This window comes from Amblyomma mixtum, chromosome 1 (assembly GCF_055824585.1).
Source record: "Amblyomma mixtum isolate Tamu chromosome 1, ASM5582458v1, whole genome shotgun sequence".
NCBI classification, from domain to species: Eukaryota; Metazoa; Arthropoda; class Arachnida; order Ixodida; family Ixodidae; genus Amblyomma; species Amblyomma mixtum.
In genome coordinates this window covers 131,525,339-131,546,624 of record NC_143012.1, presented here as the reverse complement: position 1 = coordinate 131,546,624, position 21,286 = coordinate 131,525,339, and the positions used below count along the sequence as shown (strand labels likewise).

At 47.4% G+C, this 21,286-nt stretch overlaps 1 protein-coding gene and 1 pseudogene across 5 annotated transcripts in view; both read left to right on the top strand.

The window, feature by feature from the left end:
- Positions 1-21,286, top strand: part of LOC149367607 (FMRFamide receptor-like) — a 1,196,541-nt gene that overhangs the window by 389,326 nt on the left and 785,929 nt on the right. Inside the window, exons 3-4 of one of the 5 annotated variants that reach the window (XM_089556387.1) lie at positions 9,608-9,786; positions 9,900-10,078. The exons of 3 other annotated variants lie outside the window; for them this stretch is intronic. The gene's annotated coding sequence lies outside the window, so the exon portion shown is untranslated. Of the gene's footprint in view, positions 1-9,607; positions 9,787-9,875; positions 10,079-21,286 lie in introns of those variants that run through there. One more of the 5 variants, XM_089556413.1, reaches the window with a different exon arrangement.
- On the top strand, positions 10,574-11,990 carry LOC149367615 (uncharacterized; annotated as a pseudogene).

Genomic DNA, 21,286 nt, shown 5'->3' with positions numbered 1-21,286 from the left:
ATGCAGTTAACTATAGCGTTGCAACCCTCTTCAATGACCGCACTCTTTTCTACCATCCTTCTTCCATCTTCACTCACCTATTCCTTCCCCTACGCAGAGTAGCAAGTTATCGAATATTCACGGCGACTAAAATCTCTGTTTAATTAAAGAGCCATCTCTTCTCTTTACCCAGAGCAACTTTAAGCTAAAGCATGGCTTATATTCTATGGACGTGCCCGCATATATCACGCACCACACATACAACAAACACCTAGGAGACTGATGTGCAGCTCAGGCCTAGATGCTCAACGGGAGTTTATCAATCAAGGTCAGGCAGCTGCCAGGTCCACTGGCCGACTCCTGCCAAGGGGTTAACAAAAGAAAACTCAACTGAATGGTATTGAATAAATGTTTTCCGTCCTTCCATACATGCAGTCCAAGTAAGAGTGTAACTTGTGTAGAAAAAGGGCAAGCCGAGTTTCACATGAGTGACCTTTGCTAATTGCAATTCAAGATATTAACAGAAGTTAAAAAGGTAGTGCCAGCAGAAAATATGCTCCATGACTTTGCAGCAAACACATGACTGAATTCGAGCATATTTTCTACTTGAGTGAATTCGAGCGACAATTTAACGAGGATGAACGTTACCTTTTTTATTCTGGGATTACTTCCAATGCGCCAATCACGTGCTCGCGATCCTGTTTTAAGCGATTGCTTGAAGATAAGTGAAAGAATGTCTGGGCAGATATTTTATGTTGTTGAGCAGTATTGTATTAATGCCATCAATACCCGAGGAAGAAATATTTGGTATTAAGTCAATATTTTTCAAATTCTATTGTATTCATATGAAATGTTTCCATGATTGTTTTGTAAAAAAATTGGGACATCAGAAAGCTTGCTGCCAGCTGGTGCATTGGTGAAGACAGTGGCAAATGCAGACTTGAGCGCACTGGCGACTTGAGATTCAATAAAGAGATTTCCGGAACCACAAGAGAGGGAAATGATCACAGGTTCATGAGGAATGATGCTTTTCAAAACCTTCTTGGCGGTATATTATAACTCTGATGATAAATTGGTTTTGGGTTGGTTTGTTGGGGTTTAACGTCCCAAAGCGACTGAGGCTATGAGACACTCCGTAGTGAAGGGCTCCGGAAATTTCGACCACCTGGGGTTCTTTAACGTGCAATGACATCGCACAGTACACGGGCCTCTAGAATTTCTCCTGCAAAGAAATTCAACCGCTGCGGCCGGGATCGAACCCGCGTGTTTCGGGTCAGCAGCCGAGCACCATAACCACTCAGCACCATAACCACTCATCACGCGGCGGGTGATGATAAATTGGTGTGAAGAACTACGCTCGGCTTGTGTTGTTCGAGAGTTGCAGAGTTCTTGCTATTCAGCAGTTTTTACGATACGTTAGAACGCGGAGAACCAGCGCGCTTGGTTGTGTTAAAGCTGGCATATGAAGTTTTACGAGGCGCTGCAGTTCTGATTTGAAATGTAGAAGTGTGTGATGAGAGGCAAGTTGGTAAGGCATTCAGAAGACATAAAACTACGCAGGAGACAGGACACAGAAAAGATGCAGACAGGACGAGCGTAGACTAATAACCTATTTATTGAACGAAACGACCTTCCTTCAAGAGCAACGCGTGCGCAACCAAAGTTAACGCCAAAAGCGAAAGTACCCGATGTTATCAACCCAAAAAGTCAAGTTCTTTCGGATAAAGGTGAATTGATGCCTCGCTAACATATTTTTCCGCACCGTATCTAGCAATTTGCCAGGCTTCAAAAATCTCGCGTGCTCTCCTGTCCTTCGCGCAGACTATAATCTTCGTTTGCTTGAAGAGCGGCTTACAAAATACTTGCTTCTTCTTGTCATTGATCTTAGAAGACTGGCAGTGACTTTGCTAAATACTGACCACCGTGCTGGCTCAAGGAGTTATTGTGCTTCTGAAGGCGTTTATTAATGCAGCGCCCCGTTTTCCCTACATACACGGAACCACAGTTCAATGGCATCTCGTGGATAACGCCCATCTTACAGGCTACAAACTTAGGTCTGTGATTGACTCCGCACCCTTATTTCTTTTGCAGGTTATTGTTTGCTAATCAGTTTACATGGGGCGGAAAAGAACACGTTGACACGAAATTTCCCTCCCATCTTCTTCAAACCGTGCGAGGTCTTGTGCACCTAAGGAAGGACTTAAAACTTCCTCCTCTCGCTTTCAGTGAGTTCTTGTTGGTTTTGTTTCAACCGTGGGGTTTTCAGCAAAGACTCTGCAACCGCTTTCAGAAGAGCAGGAGGAAAACCCCCAGAGTAAAGGCTATCTACTTGACTGGTAAAACTAGCTTTCACCATGTGTGGACATGACTTGACAAGCGAGGATCTTAAACATGAGGTGGCGATTCCCCTTTTTACGAGCTTTGAGTGGCAATAATCATAAGATAAAACAGCCTTCTTAGATCTTGGTAAATAGGCCCAGCATAGATGGGCTCTGATTTTTTCTTTTGGCGTTAAGTTTGGTAGCGCATGCGTTCCTCTTGAAGGAAGGTCGTTTCGTTCAATAAATCAGTTGTTAGTCTACGCTCGTCCTGTCTGCATCTTTTCTGTGTCCTGTCTCCTGCGTAGATTTATGTCTTCAGAATCTGATTCGAAAAATATCCTGTTTGATTCGACGGAACGAGCCGAAAAATGAGACGTTAAGTTATACAAAGAAGGATTGCAGTGCGCGATTTCTGCTTGCACATTTGAAGTCATTATAAAGGGTAATTGTCTCTTTCATTATTTTTGATGAAGCATGCGGTAAGAGAATGTAGTGGGAGCTGGCAGATTGTCACTGAAGCTGTGCAGGCATGTTATGGAAGAAAAGTTGTCGCGATGCGTAGTTAGAACAAGGTCCAAAATGCTGGCCGAGTGATATATAACACGGGGAGCGGCAACTAAGTGCTTTAAACCAAAGGTAAGACACGTGTTTAGGAATTCACTTGATGGAGTGCATTCGGTTAACGCTGACGTGGTGCCAGGCTAGTTTATGAATGGCAAGTTTAAATAACAAAAAAATAGCTCTGGCTTAGCTCAGCTATTCCAGGATATACGTAGCCAGAGGAACAGGTTTAACTGGTCACACCTTGTCGTTTAGATTTGGTTTCTCAGCCCGGTTACGTGTAATTGTTTAGCATTTGTTTCTCCACCCCTGTTGCGTTTATTTGGGGCTGCATTAAAGGCGAAGCATTTTGTTATGCAGCAAAGTGTGAAGCATTTATTATGTACTGCTCTTCTTTTTCTTGTTGCTGATTTGCCACGAAGATAATCAGTAAAGTAGCAGGCAGCCGTCTCGATGGCTCGAACGCAGTACTTTGATCGTAAGGTTTGTCTCTGGAAGACCACGCTACTCACCGGCGTCAAGTCTCTCTTTTGCCACAGTCATTAACAAACGTCATACGCAAAGGCAATGCGGTTGTTCGTAAAGTGCATTTCGAACGTCCTAGTCACACTCGCACTTTCACTCAGTCTAATCACGCCGCTCCGCGTCCCGACGCCTTCTCTTGGCCAGGCGCTCCTCTCCCTGCTCCGGCGTCTCAGCCTCTCGCTAGGCCTTGCGCCGTTCGTTCTTCCTGTTCTCGGCGGCCAGCCGCAAGGCCGCAACCTCGGGGTCGGACGAGTTGAGATTCTCCAGTCTCCAGCGCCGCTCGGCAGCGGCCCGACTCTCTTTCTCCATGACGCGCGTCTATACCCCGCGTTGTTGTTGTTGTTAGAGACTGTAGAGAATAGGAAAGAAGAAAGGACACGGGCTTGTGACTTGCATGGCTACCACCACCACTGCCTGCATGCCGATAGAAGAGAGGAGGAGTAAGAAAAGATAGAAAGAAGTAGGGGAGAGAAATAGTGAAGGAGCGCAGAGAAGAGCCGCCACGCCCTACTGTAGGCTTCAGCCGTTGAAGAGCCTGCGCCCCTGCCCTCCATGATGGTCTGGGGACAAGAGGGCCTCATGTGCAAGGTGGCCAGGGGAAGGACCTTGGGCTGGTAGTGCCTATCCCGTCCCGTCTCCTCCAAGTATACGAGGAGACCATCCATGGCGCGACGGGTGTTGTGGTCGGCAGGAAAGAGGAGGTCTTGTGTGGTCTGGGCTGGTAAGCCTAGTGCCCGGTAAGAGGTGATGAGCTTGGCCTGTTGAGGCACGAAGGTGGGGCATTCCCGGAGGAGGGGGTCCAGTGTCTCCTCCGGGTGTCCGCAGCGGGGGCAGTCGGGAGCTGCTATGTACCCCGCGACTGTAGCACCCTGCATTCATACGGCGACGCAGCCTCCTTGCGCATGCGCACAACTGGCGAGGTGGCGGCCCACGTAGTGACGTCACTCGGCTCCTCGCGCATGCGCACAGCTGTCGAAGCGAAGCGGCTGGAGTGGCGGCGAGGCGCGCACCGGCTGCGGGCTGTGACGTCACTTGGCTCCTCGCGCATGTGCAAAACTGCACCTGTTGGAGGTACGGGAAGCGGCGAAACTGTGGCTAATGTAGCTCTCGCTACAAAAACCATGATAGGTGTGCTTTCATGTTCCACGGAAGAGGGGTACAAAAGTTCGCCGCTGGGCGGCCGGTAGCCGACACCAAGGGGGATGTGTGGAAATGTTTGCCGTGAAAGTAGCCATGGCATTTCAAGCGGGGATGGGACGTCTAACCGAGAACAATGTGTCTCAAATTTCAAGGTGATAAGTACAACGCCATAGCGCAAGCCATTGATTCCATCAGACATAACTTCACCAGCGAAAGAACGAGTCACGAGAAGAAGAACACAGGACAGCGCTGTCCTTTGTTCTTCTCCTCTTGTCTCGTTCTTTCGCTGGTGAAGTTATGTCTGATGTACACCAACTAGCCCACATGGGTACCTTGTTACATTGATTCCATCTTTGCGGAGAATATTAAACGCAGATATGGAAGTCAGAGTCGCAAATCCCTGAATTTAGCCAAGTTTCAGTTAGCAGGAAGATACTAGAAGAGGATGACAATATTAGGCTGCAGAACCGAGCATGTTCAGGGATAACACTGTGCATTTTGGTATACAAATATGACAAAGCCCGCAGGTCACGATGGCTTGTGACCTATGCTCCATAAAAGAAGTGAAGAACGATGAAAACGGGAACACACGCAACGACGTGAAAGGCTAGAAATATGTAAACTGCCAAACTGCCCGGCACTACCAGCAGCTTCGTCGGCTAGCTCGTTACCGAAAATTGCAGAATGACCCCGGATATGAAACAAAAAAATATCAGTCACTCCGCCATGGCGAAAGTGGTGAACCCTGCCGACTACCGAGGGAAGAAGGCAAACAAAGAGTACCCGAAGGAGACTGATAGGTCGAATGGCGTTTATGAAGGAAAGACGCCAGAAGGAAATATAGATTACGAGGACAACGATGTTTTCATCAAAAATGCAAACCCGGAGCGTGCCAAAGAGTATCAAATGCACCTCGGAAGTCCAGAGAAATTCGACCCACGGGAATTTTTTGTTGTTTATAGCTATGTAAGAACTCCCACAAATGATAGAGAGCCTGAACAGAACTGCGGCCATGCATTAAATAATACTGATTTCTATGAAGTAGTTTATTTTGGCACAGGAAGTAATACAGCCGACCATTTAGTAAACGCTCGAGCACTTTACCGAAAGACGAGTTAATACAGATCGGTCGGTAAGAATTCGGAAGGTGCTTTGGTCTATTCGGTTTTGGAATAAAGGAAATTCTGCATATTCTCCAGGTCTGAGCAAAGTAACCCAAGTGCAAATCAGAATTAAAGAGGGAGTCGAAAAACAAGGGTTGAGCGCTGAACAAGGCGACAAGAGGGCAGTGAAACCCTTGCTTAGATAGTCAAATGTGGTATAGCCGTCTCTTGTTTAGGTTCTGCGATTGGCAAGTAATGCGTGCATGCTATTACTCAGAGTTTTAGTCAACAAGCTCAGAGGCTGAGGTATGCAGGGTTTCCGGACGATGCTGTAATACTGGCATGCAATAAAATACTTAAAAAATCAAGTCCTCTTGTAGGCACGAGACACCGGAGCCTTCAGGTCAGGTTAAAAAGAAATTTGCTGTCGTGCCCTACGTTCACCAGTTGTCCCATCGTTTAAAGCAGGTAGGCCGCAGATATGGGGTAGATGTGCTTTTTTCAGCACCTAATAAGCTGGGCAAAATTTGCGCCAGGGTTGATAGGGAAGAAAAACAAAAAAGACAAAAACAAAAACAAATAGTGTGAAGTAAATCATAATTTAAAGTTCGTCCCTTGTGCCACGAGTGGGGTGTACAGGGTTCCCTTCACGTGCGGCAAGAACTATATGGGCCAGACGGGAAGATGCCTAAATTCCCGCCTGTGTGAACACAACACCTCTTTGAAAGGGGCCCCTTCCTCGAACCTAGCCTTGCACTACAAAGAGTCTGGTAGTAACACCTCCGCGCCTGCTGCCCAACAATGTATTCCACTTTTTAACCACACAAAGGTCTTGTACAATCACAAAGATAGATTAACTAGGGAGATTAGCGAAGCATTTCATATTCAGAAAAACCGCGACACATGCGTAAGCACCCCATCCGTACTCATTCATTGCGGTGAGATATCGTTTCTTGAACATCATGGCTCTTGTGACATCATATCAGTGTTGTTGGCGTCGATCATGCGTGCTCCTGGTTGTTTGTAGAGTATAAATTTTGTGTTTCGTGCAATAAACCTTCAGTTGCTAGTCAGCGCCTGTCCCGTCGTCTTCTTTTCTTGTGTCCCTGTTCCTGCGCTGTTTTTTTTCTCAAGGCGACAAAAACCGGAGCGAGATAAGATCAGACCCAGGAGAAGAAGTCAAATCTAATGAATTGATGACAGCTTCGATCTCGGCAGCAGTCAACGCTAAATCTTGAACTCAGTTATTGTAAGGCTACGCAGTAATGTTCCCAACGTGAGTATAGTATGAACAGGAAGACCGTGGGAAGAATCATCTGTAACGGCGTGAGTACGAAAGAGGGACTATATAGCATCTGGATGCGTTTCAGTATATGTGCCATCGGCGTACTGTAGAGGTGAGATAATGGAAGGGCACCTGAGCTTGGCGAAAGGATATTTATATGACTTACCAAAGAGATATTTAGGCGAAGCTGTGGAGCAGATCTGCTTTATATAACTATCATGTGTGGTTCTGATGTTAGAGTGATGCTTTGCAAGAGCTCTATAATCAATTGAACGATGGACAATTCTCAGCTGTGGGTCTGAAGTGCGTGGGAAACAGCGACGAAGAGCGCGCACGCGGGACCTCTCCATGCTCAAATCAGCCATCCACCTAACTGAACCCTCGGGAAACTTTGGTTTCACCAAACGCAAGTTTTTCTTGTAAAGTGTCACGAAGGTGGCGTTAAATTTAGAGAGTACATGATTAACAGCACGCACCGAATGAAACTGATGATTGTAGAAAGATTTTAACCAAGGCAGAGAAGTTCACTGGGAAGTTAAAAGACTAGAGCTGGCCTGGTGAGCCGCTTGAACGGCGACGATAGTTGGGAAAGAAAGGAGCATGTAATAAATCTGTGCTCGGAAAGTGATCAATCAGGAATGATTTCCCAAGAGTACGGAAAGTCAGCCGTCCACCAAATGAAACCCTCGGGAAACTTTGGTTTTACCAAAAGCTATTCGACTATACACTTACAGTCTCAAGTCTGAACCGAGTAATAAATTATTAGGTGTCGTCTTTGACTCTCATTTAACCTTTATTCCTCATGTTAAACATTTGCAAACGAAAATTCTTGCATCTACCACCAAGATCCTAAGCTGGTTCCATTTCCATTTTTGTATTTCTCCTCCTCATATGTGCCATATTTATCGTCAGGTTATTCTTCCTACAATTACCTGTGCCACCCCAGCTTGGTGGTTTCATTGCCTCCTTTCCCGACGAAGAGATCGCGTTTTATCCCTTAAAAGAATTATATTTTTATTTTTTACATACTTCTGCCCTTTCACGTCGTTGCGTGCGTTGCCGTTTACATCGTTCTTCACTTCTTTTGTGGAGCATAGGTCAAGAGCCATCGGCACCTATGGTCTTTATCATATTTGTACGCCAATATGCGCAGTGTTGTCCCTGAACACGCTCGGTTATGCAGCCTAATATCGACAACCTCTTGCAGTATCTTCCTGCTAACTGAAACGTGGCTAAATTCAGGTATTCGCGACACTCACATTATGACTTCCATATCTGCGTTTAATATTGCCACGTATCATTGTAGTGTTTGTTCGTTCACGCTCAAGGCTGCAGAAAAGGGCTGCTATCATTTTTGTTCGTGATGCGAGAAGCGACCAGTCTAATCTCGATTGATCGCAGCCATGAAATGCTGCATCTAGGTTTTTCCAGATTACTGTAGACGATCTTGTCCTGCTATCTGGAAGTTTCCTTGCCGGCTTTAAATTGAGCGATGCCGCGAGCAGCGGACATTCGTAGTTCGACGACTGACGATCACGTTTGTTGCTTACGCCGCCGCCGAGTGATTGAGTTCTTTTGCGGGCGCAAGTCAGCCCAAATAAAGAGCTTCGTTTACAAGACTTTTTAGTGTCTTCCTGACCGCTGGAATTGCGTCACTACAACGTGACAATTTTCTTCCGTGCTCCTTGTTCCTTAGGATTGTTAGGTGAAGACCTCCTTCTTTACTTTCGGGATTGTTTCGTTTCTGATTCTTTAGTTTTCCGTTTAAAATGTCTTTGCTCATCGGACATCACACAATCTGTTTACCCCTCCGTTCTCCGAGACCCTGCTGCTTGTGCTCTTCTCCTTCAAGTAGTGCACCTCATAAGTAGCACAATTCATAATTATTCACGCTGATTTCTCTCTTTACTTTAATTTCTCTTCCCCAAGCTCTGCACAGAGAGCCTCGTGATCGTTTATTTGGCACTGCCGCTTTCGTATTGGCCTGTTTACTGTGCTTGACCGGGCGTTTGTGACTGCATCCTTGACCACGCGACTGTGACTGTTTCGTTGACTGTGTGACTGTGACTTTGGTTTTGTCTTGTGTTGTTTGGTTATGTTGTTACTTTCCTTTGCTTTGCTTTATTGGGGTTTAATGTCCCAAAGCGACTCAGGCTATGAGGGACGTCGTAGTGAAATGCTCCCGAAATTTCGACCACCTGGGGTTCTTTAACTTGCGCCGCCGCGGTGGCTCAGCGGTTATGGTACTCGGCTGCTTTCCCGAAAGACGCGGGTTCGATCCCGGCCGCGGCGGCTAGAATTTCTTTGGAGGAGAAATTATAGAGGCCCGTGTACTGTGCGATGTCAGAGCACGTTAAAGAACCCCAGGTGGTCGAAATTTCTGGAGCCCTCCACTGCGGCGTCTCTCATAGCCTTAGTCGCTTTGGGACGTTAAACCCCATAAACAAACATAAACAAACAAACAAACTTGCACTGACATCGCACAGTACACGGGCCTCTAGAATTTCGCCCCCATCGAAATTCGGCCGCCGTGGCAGGGATCGAACCCGCGACTTTCGGGCCAGCAGCCGAGCGCCGTAACCCAGTGAGCCACCGCGGCGGGTTATTTACTTGCAATATTTACTTGGACACACGGGCGGCGGCGGCGGTGGCGAAAGGACGCGTGGCTTATCTGCTCTTTTTTGCTGATCCAGACTTCCCCTGCAACTGCTGCCCTGGCTGCAACACTGTGCCCTGATTGACGTCATCCACCCCGTGATCCACCCACCAAGTGTTGTCGCGTTTCATGTGCCGGAATTACAGCTGGACACACGGGCGGCGGCGGCGGTGGCGAAAGGACGCTTGGCTTATCTGCTCTTTTTTGCTTATCCAGGTGGGTTTCCAACTTCTGGGCAGGAGGTACCTGATCGTGCCTTGGAATCGTCGCGCCTGGCAACGGTTCCTTTTTCTACGTGTTGTTCAGCGTGAAACTTCTTCACCCTCCAGACTTCCCCTGCAACTGCTGCCCTGGCTGCAACACTGTGCCCTGATTGACGTCATCCACCCCGTGATCCGCCCACCAAGTGTTGCCGCGTTTCCTGTGCCGGAATTACAGCTGGACACACAAGCGGCGGCGGCGGTTGCGAAAGGACGCTTGGTTTATCTGCTCTTTTTTGCTTATCCAGGTTGGTAAAATTCACTTATTCGTTTCTTAACGCTGCGTTACTGCTACCGCCGTTGCCACCGTGTTCCGTGCTTTGCTCAGTGGTATGTGCTCTATATATCTTTGCTGTACTGTGGGATACATCGGGCTTCTGGTTCACGAGTCATGGCAGACACCTGCCAGTCCTGCAATGAGTCCCTGCCAGATGACGGCCAATTCCTGATGTGCAGCGAATGTGAGTCCTCCTATCATATTGTGACGCCCATGAAAAGGCAATACCCATTCTGCGTGGTCGGCGTTGCTGGATAAGCTGAAGATGAGGAGAACGAAGTTGGTGGCGTCTCGTGCTCGGCAAGCGGACCCAGCTGTTTTTTCGATCCTCCGTCCCAGTCTTAATAAACCACTGGGCGTAACATCTTGGTGGAAGGTGCCGGGTAATCAGGTTCCTCCGAAGACGGATCCCCAGATTCACATTCGCTGCAGTCGTCGCATTGTTGCTCTGCCGCCTTCTGTGCCAATGATGTCCCTGGACGGCGACGCTTCGAGGTCTGTGCCCAGCAGTTCGTGGCAGCATTACCGGAAGCCACGGTCATTCGCGGGTTCATCTAGCGACGACGTCGATGAATGGCTCACCCATTACCTACGGGTGAGTCGCTACAACAAGTGGAACTCCTCCGCCCGGCTCGCGAACGTCGTGTTTTCACTAACCGACACAGCCCTAACATGGTTTGACAACCACGAGGATTCCCTGACGACTTGGGACCGCTTTGTAGAGGAGCTGAAGAAGTGTTTTGGTGATTCAGTCGTAAAGAAGAAGCGGGCTGAACAAACACTTGCGCAAAGGGCTCAGCTCCCCGGTGAAACATGCACAAAGTATATTGAGGAAATCGTGAAGCTATGCAAGGGCGTCTCTCCTGCCATGACAGAGGAAGACAAAGTTGGCCATTTGCTGAAAGGATTCGCCGAAGACGTCTACAATTTTTTGATCGGAAAAGAAAGTCTCGAGTCCGTGTCTGACGTCATCAAGCACTGCCGGACGTTCGAGACGTTGAAAATGCGTCGCATCACACCGAAATTTGGACGTTTGGCCTGGGTGACGACGGTGGCAGCTGTAGACACACCATCGTCATGCTATCTGGCTTCCACAATCCGCCAGATCGTTCGCGAAGAGTTAACCAGGTGACTGGAACTCACTCGAAATTCATCAGAGCTCCCTCCTGTGTATCTCACGCGTCCTACTCCGCCATCCGACGTTAACACAGCGGACTTTGAGGACCACCGGGTACCCCGAGGGCTGCGGCCGAACAACACACCACGATTGCCCCCGGAGCAACGGTCCGGCTTTTACCAGCCTGTGCCGGCCACATACGACGACAACTTTCGGCCCAGTCCTTCGTATGGTGACTACTTGCCGGCGCAGCCTGCTCCCGGTCCCTCTCTTGTGTGTTACCGCTGTGGTCAACCCGGACACATCTCCCGATTTTGTCCCCGCCGACAACCATCCCGTTACGGCTCCTCGACCTATCCTCGGCGTCCGGATTACCAACGCGGTCCTTCTCGATACCCGTCCTGCCCGCCTGATTCCGGCAATTCATGGCCTGCACAAATGCGGAATCATTCGCCGGCATCTGATAGAAGTGTGACGCCGCCTCCAGCCTTCCGTACACGTCGATCTCCATCACCCCGACGCCGCTCCTCCTCGCCTCCGCCGGAAAACTAGTCGCCGCGACCGATGGGGGTGAGGTCGCTGGAAGTCTGCCGTCGGAAGTTATACCCCTGCCTGTAGTTATGTTAAAGAACAAAGTACATGTGCTAGTGGATGGTGTACCTGTGATGGCTTTAGTGGATACCGGTGCTACTGTTTCGGTTATGAGTGCTGCGTTTAAGTGCCTCCTAGGAAGAAAAGTTTTGTTTCGATGGGACAAAAATGTCCAGTTTTGTGGCGTGAGTGGTGAACTGTTGCCAGCAGTTGGAGTGTGTAGTGTTAAGGTTTCTTTGGGTTGTGAAGTCTTCAGCACGGAAATGGTGGTGCTCAGCCGGTCGACGCACGACGTTATTCTTGGCCTAGACTTTTTGCAAATGTGTGGCGCTAACGTCGACTGTCACACTGGTGAGCTCAACGTCAGCAAATGTTCCACCACTGATCTTCTAGAAGGCTCGTGCAGTGGAGAGAGAGTGTTTTGTGTTGCCCGAGATACTGTCGTGCCTCCTTCTTCGGCTGTGTGCGTACCGGTTTCCTGCCCCGATACCGCTCTCGACGTGTTTGATGCGGCTGTGGAACCGAACCACTTGAACTGCATGAAGAAGAACGTCTTGGTTCCTCATGCCATGGTTTCCGTCATCAACGGAAGAACTGAACTGTGGACAGTGAACAGTTCGATGGAATCTGTTGTTCTGCCTGAAGGCCTGAAGCTTGCGTCATGCAGCCAATACACGCCGGTATCCGTTGCCTTGGTTACCGACGCCTTGGGCACAGCAGCACCAGAGTTTTACGACGAGTCGCAGTTGCTCCGAATGATCGACAACTCGCTTTCCACGCATGAGCGCCGTGCACTGTTGACCATCCTCCAGCGATACTCCACTGTGTTTGACTTTTTGCAGCCCGGCGGCCCATCTTCCATTTCCTCGTCTCGAACCCTGCACAGGGTTGACACTGGTACGTCACATCCGATCCGCCAAAAGCCCTACCGAGTGTCACCGTCTGAACGCAAGGTAATCAATGACCAAGTGCAGGAGATGCTAACCAAAGGCGTTATACAAGAGTCCTCAAGTCCATGGGCTGCTCCAGTAATTCTTGTTCGGAAGAAAGATGGATCATGGCGTTTTTGCGTGGATTACCGTCGTCTGAATGCCGTCACGAGAGAAGATCTATACCCCCTACCTCGAATCGACGATGCCATCGACTGTCTTTTTTCAGCGTCCTACTTCTCTTCTATTGATCTTCGGTCGGGGTATTGGCAAATCCCCATGCATCCCGCAGACAAAGAAAAAACAGCTTTTATTACGCCTGATGGCCTGTATGAGTTTAATGTGATGCCATTTGGCCTCTGCAATGCGCCCGCCACCTTCGAGAGATTTATGGACACTATACTCCGCGGTTTGAAATGGTCATTTTCGGAAAGACGTTCAGTGAGCACAACGACCGTTTAGCTCTCGTCCTCGACTGTATGCACCAAGCTGGCCTTGTGCTTAACTCTAAAAAGTGCCACTTTGGTGCGCGTCAAGCGTTAGTGCTTGGACACCTCGTTGATAAAGACGGCGTCAGGCCTGATCCAGCCATGACTGCAGCTGCCGAGTCGTTCAAGCCACCACAGTCTGTTAAAGAGCTGCGGAGTTTCTTGGACTTATGCTCTTACTTTCGCCGCTTTATTCATCGCTTTGCGGATGTAGCTTACCCTCTGACAGGTCTACTTCAGAAAGATGTGGCTTTCGAGTGGACACCTGAGTGCGACTCCGCCTTTCGCCAACTAAAATTCCTTTTGACGTCTCACCCTGTACTTCGCCACTTCGATCCCTCCGCTCCCACAGAGATTCACACCGACGCCAGCTGAGTTGGCCTCGGCGCTGTTCTCGTCCAGCGGTGCGACAACAAAGAGCACGTTGTTGCGTATGCGAGTCGTTCGCTCAGCAAGCCGGAGCGCAATTATACAGTCACTGAGCAAGAATGCTTAGCCGTCGTCTTCGCCACGCAGCGTTTCCGATCCTATCTGTACGGACGACCGTTCACCATCGTCACCGACCATCATGCCCTCTGCTGGCTCGTTAACCTTCGCGACCCGTGCGGACGCCTTGCACGGTGGGCTCTCCGGCTACAAGAGTTCGACTACACAGTCGTCTACAAGAGTGGTCGCCGTCACGCTGACGCGGACTGTCTTTCGAGGCTGCCCCTTCCTGAGTCGGAGTCCAACATCGATACGTTGGACAACTGCGTCTTGTCAGTGTCACCTGTTTTTCCTGATGTCGCAACGTTCAAAGCGGAACAGCAGGAAGACTTAACCCTACAGTCTCTCCTTGCGGAGGCTGAAGACCCTTCCAACGTCAGCCACTTTTGTGTGCGAGATGGTCTTTTGTGGAAGAAAAACTATTCTCCTACGGGCCAGCGCTTTCTGCTGGTAGTTCCGAAGAGCCTGTACTCCTCTGTCTTGCAGGCCATGCACGATGACCCTACATCTGGACATCTTGGTTCGGCACGGACTCTGCATCGTACCCAGGCGCGCTTCTATTGGACGAAAATGCGGGCCACGACTGAGCGGTACGTCGCCAGCTGCACTCAGTGTCAACGATACAAGCGACCTACTAGCCTTGCATCTGGTCAGCTTCACCCTGTGGCACCGTCTGCAGCACCGTTTGAGCAAGTGGGCATAGATCTGCTGGGCCCGTTTCCAAAGTCCTATCATGGGAACCGCTGGATAGTGGTTTGCGTCGATTCCTTACCCGGTATTGTGAAACGGCAACTCTACCCTCGGCTACAGCGTATCATGTGTCCTCTTTTCTGCTCCGATTCATAGTTCTCCGTCATGGACCTCCGAAAGTTATCATTAGTGACCGTGGTCGGCAGTTCACCGCTGACGTTGTGGAGCAGCTTCTCCGTTCCTGCGCATCACATTTTCGCCATTCCTCGCCTTACCATCCCCAGACGAATGGGCTCACTGAGCGCACGAACCGCACGCTCACTAACATGCTGTCAATGTATGTTGATTCAAGGCACAAGAACTGGGATAGCGTCCTGCCGTTCATCACGTATGCGTTCAATACCGCGCGCCATGAGACTACTGGCTACAGCACCTTTTTTTACTGTATGCACGCCCCCCACGCTACACCCTGGACACCATACTACCATTTTCTGACGAGCTCCATGAAGATCGCTCTATCGTTGAGACACTCTCTCTCGCCGAAGAAGCCCGGCGCCTTGCTCGCCTTCGTGTTCTCGCCTCCCAAGATAGGTCAAAAGCGCGCTACGATGCCCACCGTCGTCGCGTTACTTACAGTGCCGGTGATTTAGTCTTGTTGTGGCGGCCTATCAGAAAGCGAGGGTTGTCTCAGAAGCTGCTGTGCCACTACGATGGACCCTACGTCATTATTGACCAAATTAGCGAACTCAATTACCGCATAGCTCGTCTCACGGCAAGCGGCCGTCGTTCAGCGCGAACCGAAGTCACTCACGTTGCCCGGCTGAAGCCCTGCTTAACTCGCCCAGCGGGCTTCGGCTGCGTAGGGGGAAGTGTGACGCCCATGAAAAGGCAATACCCATTCTGCGTGGTCGGCGTTGCTGGATAAGCTGAAGATGAGGAGAACGAAGTTGGTGGCGTCTCGTGCTCGGCAAGCGGACCCAGCTGTTTTTTCGATCCTCCGTCCCAGTCTTAATAAACCACTGGGCGTAACAATATTGGTAGTTGTTCTGGCTGGTCGGAGTCAACATTTAAGGCCAAAGGAGAGAGCAGCCACAGGGCATGGCGATGCGTGGCATGCCGTCCATCTAAAGGCGCAAAGGTGGGGACAAAAGGAACATGGACTCTGAGCTAACTGTTTGCCAGGCAGATATAACTCGAAGGCTTAGTGCTCTAGCAGGATTGCCTGCTCAGGTTGGGGAAATCAAGGACTCCATTGAGTTACTGTCCCAGAAGTACGACGATATCCTGAATCGACAAGTTAAACAAGAGAAAGGCATTAGTAACTTGAACAGACGTGTAGACAAATTAGAGGCGGTATGTACTTCAAGTGACGTTCACCAACTGAAAGCGACTGTCAATGATTTGGAATTTCGTAGCAGGAAATTAAACGTAGAAGTTCACGGCATCCAAGCTACGCCAAATGAGGACTTGATGTGTAAGTTGAATTCTGTGGCTGTCACCTGTTGGCTGTGGCTGTCAACCTGTCAGAGCTAACGGCGAATGACATTGGCGCTATTCACAGGCTTCCGTCCAAACCAAACAAAACGCCTGGAATTTTTGTTCGGTTTGCCCAGAAGTCAACCCGAGATAAATGGCTGGAAAAGCGTAAAGCCCTCAGAAATGGTTCATCTGGAGTCTCCATCACTGAAAACATGACGCACCAAAACAGAGAGCTGCTCCGTCGCGCTAAGGAATGGGCAGAGGACAACGACTACCGATTTTCATGGCACTGCAATGGCAATATCCTAGTGAGGAAAAGAGAAGGCGATAGCGCCGTTTTCATTCGTTGCGTGGCTGACCTTGATAAGCTGTGACATGGTTCTGCCTGAAAAAGCCTACCGTTTATCTATCTGTTCTTGCTCCGATCATGCTTGATCCTTCGACTGCGCAGGTAGACGTTGCGAACCTTAAATACTTTTGCGATACTAGTTTTCAGAAGTGTCTTAGTTGTGTTCATTTTAACTTGAGATCTGGTAGAAATAAGCAGGATGCATTTGAATATTTTTTTGGCGAAGCGCAAATACGCTTTGATGTCATGATGTTTTCAGAAACATGGTTTTCCTCGGAAGAGGATGTGTTTACACCTACGACTATAAATCTTATTACATGAACCGCACAGTCAAAAGGGGGGGGGGGCGTAGCAATGCTAATCTCTAACTCAATGGATTCTGAACTAATGTCAGGATTCAGCTGTATCACTCCTTTTTACGAAACGCTTGCCATTGGATGTGGTACTTCTGTTTTTTGTTTGTTATCGCCCCCCCTTCAAATGACGTTCGTCTGTTCTTGTCTTTTTTAGACTCTTTCTTAGAATTTGTCAGTGAAAGAAAATATGCATTAATTTTAGGTGCTGATCTGAACATTGGCATGTTACAGAATAGCAGGGTTAATTAGAACTAGAATCATTATTAAGCTCTCACTCCTGTCAAAACTATATAACGTCTCCTACACGAATAACTGTACAATCAACAACACTTTTAGATCTGTTTGTCACCAATATTGATCCTTCCCTTGTTAGAGCTGGCACTTTGATTTACGATATCAGCGACCACTTGCCTATATTTATGTTTGTCAGTCAAGTCATTAACACGCCTACACAAATGCGCTCATAATTTTCATACAGACGCATTACTCCTCATACGCTCTCCGCATTTCGAGACTGCTTAAGCAGAGAAAACTGGAACGATGTGTTCGCAGTGAGCGATCCTAACTTAGCGTATGAGCTATTTATGAACAAGTTCTCTAAGGTATGTATACCTTGCGTGTTTTCCTATCAAGACGTTTAGAATTTGTAAGAAAAGTAGGAAGCCTTGGGTGGATAAAGAGTGCCTGAAGCTTATTAAAAAATGGGACCAGTTATTTAAGGCATTTATAGAGAGTAAGTCCCTTGAAGCCCTCAAAGTGTTCAAGAAGTACAAGAATTCAGTCACAAAACACCTTCGTAATGCAAAAAAGCAATATTACTTTAACCTGTTCGAAGCAACACAAGGACGCACAAACAACGTTTGGAAAGCAGTAAACACTGTATTTAGTAATGATTCATGAACGGCAACCACAGTCGTAAAAGATAGAATAGAACTTCAAGGCACTAAGTTAGCGGACGCATTTAATGTCTTCTTTTTATCAGTTGGTGATGCTACCAGTAGAAACCCTGATTTAAGATATATGAAGGACCGAAGTAATCCAACTATGTTTCTAGAGCCAGTCGCTAATAGTGAGCTTGTAGCGACATTTTTAACCCTAAGCAATAGTAGAGCTGCTGACGCGGACGATATTCAAGTGAAACCTGTAAAGTTTGCCATTGATGTATTAGCACCTTGTCTTACCCACATTTTTAATATGTGTTTGTCCACAGGATGCTTTCCTCAAAAAATGCAGCGAGCAAAAGTGACAGTTGTGTTTAAGAAGGGAAATAGAAATGACATGTGAAACTACCGCCCTATATCCGTTTCACCTGTATTCTCCAAAGGTTTAGAGAAAATAATCCTGAAACGCTTGACGTCTTTCACTGAACGCTACAACTTAATAACGTCTGCTCAGTTTGGCTTCCGCAGGAACAAGTCTACGGAACTCGCACTGCTGGCTCAAAAGGAGTTCATTCTCGAAAACTCTGAATGTAAAAATATGGTACTTGGGCGGTTTCTGGATTTTTCGAAAGCCTTTGATCTCATTAATCATGAAATTCTCCTTCAAAAACTCGATCACTATGGCATAAGAGGCATTTCGCATCAATTAATTACGTCTTACTTACAATACCGTACTCAGTTTGTCGTCATTGAAGGAAAACACTCCACATTAAAGTCAATTAAAACAGGTGTCCCGCAGGGAAGCATCCTAGGACCATTTCTTTTCATTCTTATATTAACGAGATAGTTCGCATTGATGCACGGCACATTACATAATCTATGCGGACGACACAAGTTTATTCTTTTGAGGCAAATCATGTGTTGATCTAGGTATCCGAGCGAATAGAACGTTGTCCGAGATTAATGCCTGGGCTCAAATTAACTACCTCAAGCTAAACATTAATAAAACGAAGGCTATTTTATTTCACCCCCTACACACACATGTCCAGCGACCTTCTATTTTTTTTAAATAACACTGAAATTGAAGTGGTAAAGTGCTTTAAATCACTGGGCGTGTATTTCTCAAAAACATGACATGGGATGATCACGTAAACTATATCGTTGGTAAGCTCTCCAGGACAGCTGGCATTATGCGCCGTTACTGCTACAATTTTTCTATATCTGTTAACATGCGCATATATAACTCTTTATTTTCCTCTTTATTAAATTACGCGTTTTCTGTATGGGCAACAAGAACAGCTGGAAACATTAGCAAACTTACTGTCTTGCAAAAAAGGGCTTTACGCCTCGCCTGTAAAGTTCCATATCGCTTCCACACAGCAGGCCTATTTAAGAAGTACCACATAATACAAATTTCATCGATGAACGATCACAGACTGTGCCGCTTATATAAACTCAGTTTAATAAAAAATAATGATGCCATCACTAGCCTAGCAAGGCTAGGGAAGAACATCTCTGCTTATAATGTGCGCCATCCTGAGGTGTGGTATGTTCCAAAATGTAGAACCAATTATGGAAATCAAATGATGAAATTTAAATTGCCTACACTTCTGAATCGCATGATAAAGGATGCTAACATTAACATATCAGATATATCACCAAAAGAACTGCGTTTATTGTTTGTATAATGTTGTGATGTGATTTTCTAGTTCTTGTTGCCTGTTTTGTACTTACTTTTTCAAACGATGTTGCCATATCCGACTGTGTTCTCTTGCCGCACGCTTCTGTCCTGCCCCGTGTGTTGGGGGGTCAGGGCTTTTCAAGCTGTCCACACACTTTTCTCCTGTCCTCCTCGCAGCATCTTTTTGTTGCGGAATAAAATTTCAATTTCAATTTCAATATAGCGCTAAAAAGACACGGACACAAGGAAAACACACGGGACGGGCGCTGTGCTCCCGTCCTGTGTGTCTTATTTATTTATTTATTATACCTCAAATGCCCCAGTTGGGGTATTACAACTTGTGTCCATGTCTTTTAGCGCTATGTGGCAAGTGAACCATCACCAACTCGCCCAAGCTTCTACTCCGGGTTATTTACTTTTCTGATTTTCCTTGTGGCCGGCACTCGGTGCTTTGTTCAGACTGTTACTGCAACCATGACTATGCTCTGACTTCGGTTTGCTGTATTATTATTTATTCCGCAAACTGGAGGCTGTTCTTTGGCTGTCTGCCTGTTTCCTCTTGGTTTGAGTTTTTGAGAGCTCTGTTTTTCTCTAAGTTTTTTTCTTCTTCTTTGGAACATTTACTTCTCTTTCATTAATCTTGAATTGGCGTTAAGCCTGGAAAAGCTTTGCTGGTCCGGCCACCCTGTCTCTTTCGTTTGTTTTTTAACCTTTTCTGAGAGGACCAATAAAGAGGTAAAAAAAAAGCTAGTTTGGCACTGTGGTGAAATTAGTCGTTATTTTCTGTTAGCTCGATAACTTGCTGAGAAGGATCATTTTGTTTCCTGCCTGATCGGAGATTATATTTCGTATCTAATTCTATGCCAAATTCAGCGAGGAATCAGCGGGCAAGGCCGTTTCGTGGCGAGAAATCTTAGGCAATACTGAGACCAGTGTATTTGAGTTTGCTGCTTGGAAGGTTTCTGTTTACCTTTGAAATGCGTGAAGTTAACTATGAAGGGCCTAGATTTATCGTATTGAAATGTGCCTAACCGAAGAGCGCCGTCGATATCTCGTGCTTCAAGTGCTCACTACTCTCAGATTCTTTCCATGGTTTCTTTCCCTATCTCATCTTAGCCAGTGTCGACAGAAAATGCTTACACACTACCGTTGGGCATTATGGTTTCTATTTCGCCTTCTACTGCATTGAAGCACTTGCAATCATTTTCAGTTTACGTTAGTTGCGCTTGAGTTGATTGAAATTCGTGGTCGGTTAAAGTGGAGCGAATGGAAGCCAACTCTTCCAGCATGGCTGCCTGTCCGGACTTGATTTCGCGTATCCCCTGTAGAATTTCAATAATATCTTGTCAGGCGGGCGTAGGTTGGTCTCCACGTCCCCAGCGAGTAAAAGTTGCTTATATAGCACGCGCCCACAGTCACACATGACAAGGCGTGGGCCCAGCAGCACATGCAAACAACGGTTGCCAGTAGGCCTTTACACGTGAACAAATTCTTGAAAGTTTGCAAGGAGCAGAAAAGACAACATTGACACCTCTTCGTACAGCAACATTTTTGATGTTATGGGGAGCCCCAGGCACATAAGGCATCACCTCAATTTTTGTTCTTCTTTCAGCTCCAGCAGGATCAGCCGCTTTTTGGTCACGACTCTTAATTCTTTGAAGCAGCGACTCTGCCACAGCATTCAAAAGCGGTTTTGGGAACCCGGCCTCTTGCAACCGCTTAACCTGGTTATCAAAACTTGACTTCAGCAGAGCATTGCGAAAGCAGCTCATGGCAATCCCTCTCTTAACGACTTTTGAGTGTGCAGACGAGTACGGTAACAACTCCTTCTTACTCCCAGTAAAAAACACCACCGTACATGGCTGTCGTCACGAAAAGTTAGTTGAAGTTCTAAAAAACGAATCGACTGGTTAGCGGGCAGTTCAAAGGTAAAAGAAAGGAACTCGAGCAAGCTTTAAAAGCTTTTAAGACATTTTCTACGGCCTCATGCAAGGAGTTATTCGGTGAAAGATTTAACATTATCAGAACATCGTCAACATATCTAAAATCTTTCCACACTCATTTGTCAAGAAGGGAGCCTCGAAGTGCGCTGTGAAACTTCGCTATAAAAATCTGGCACAAGATAGGAGCAA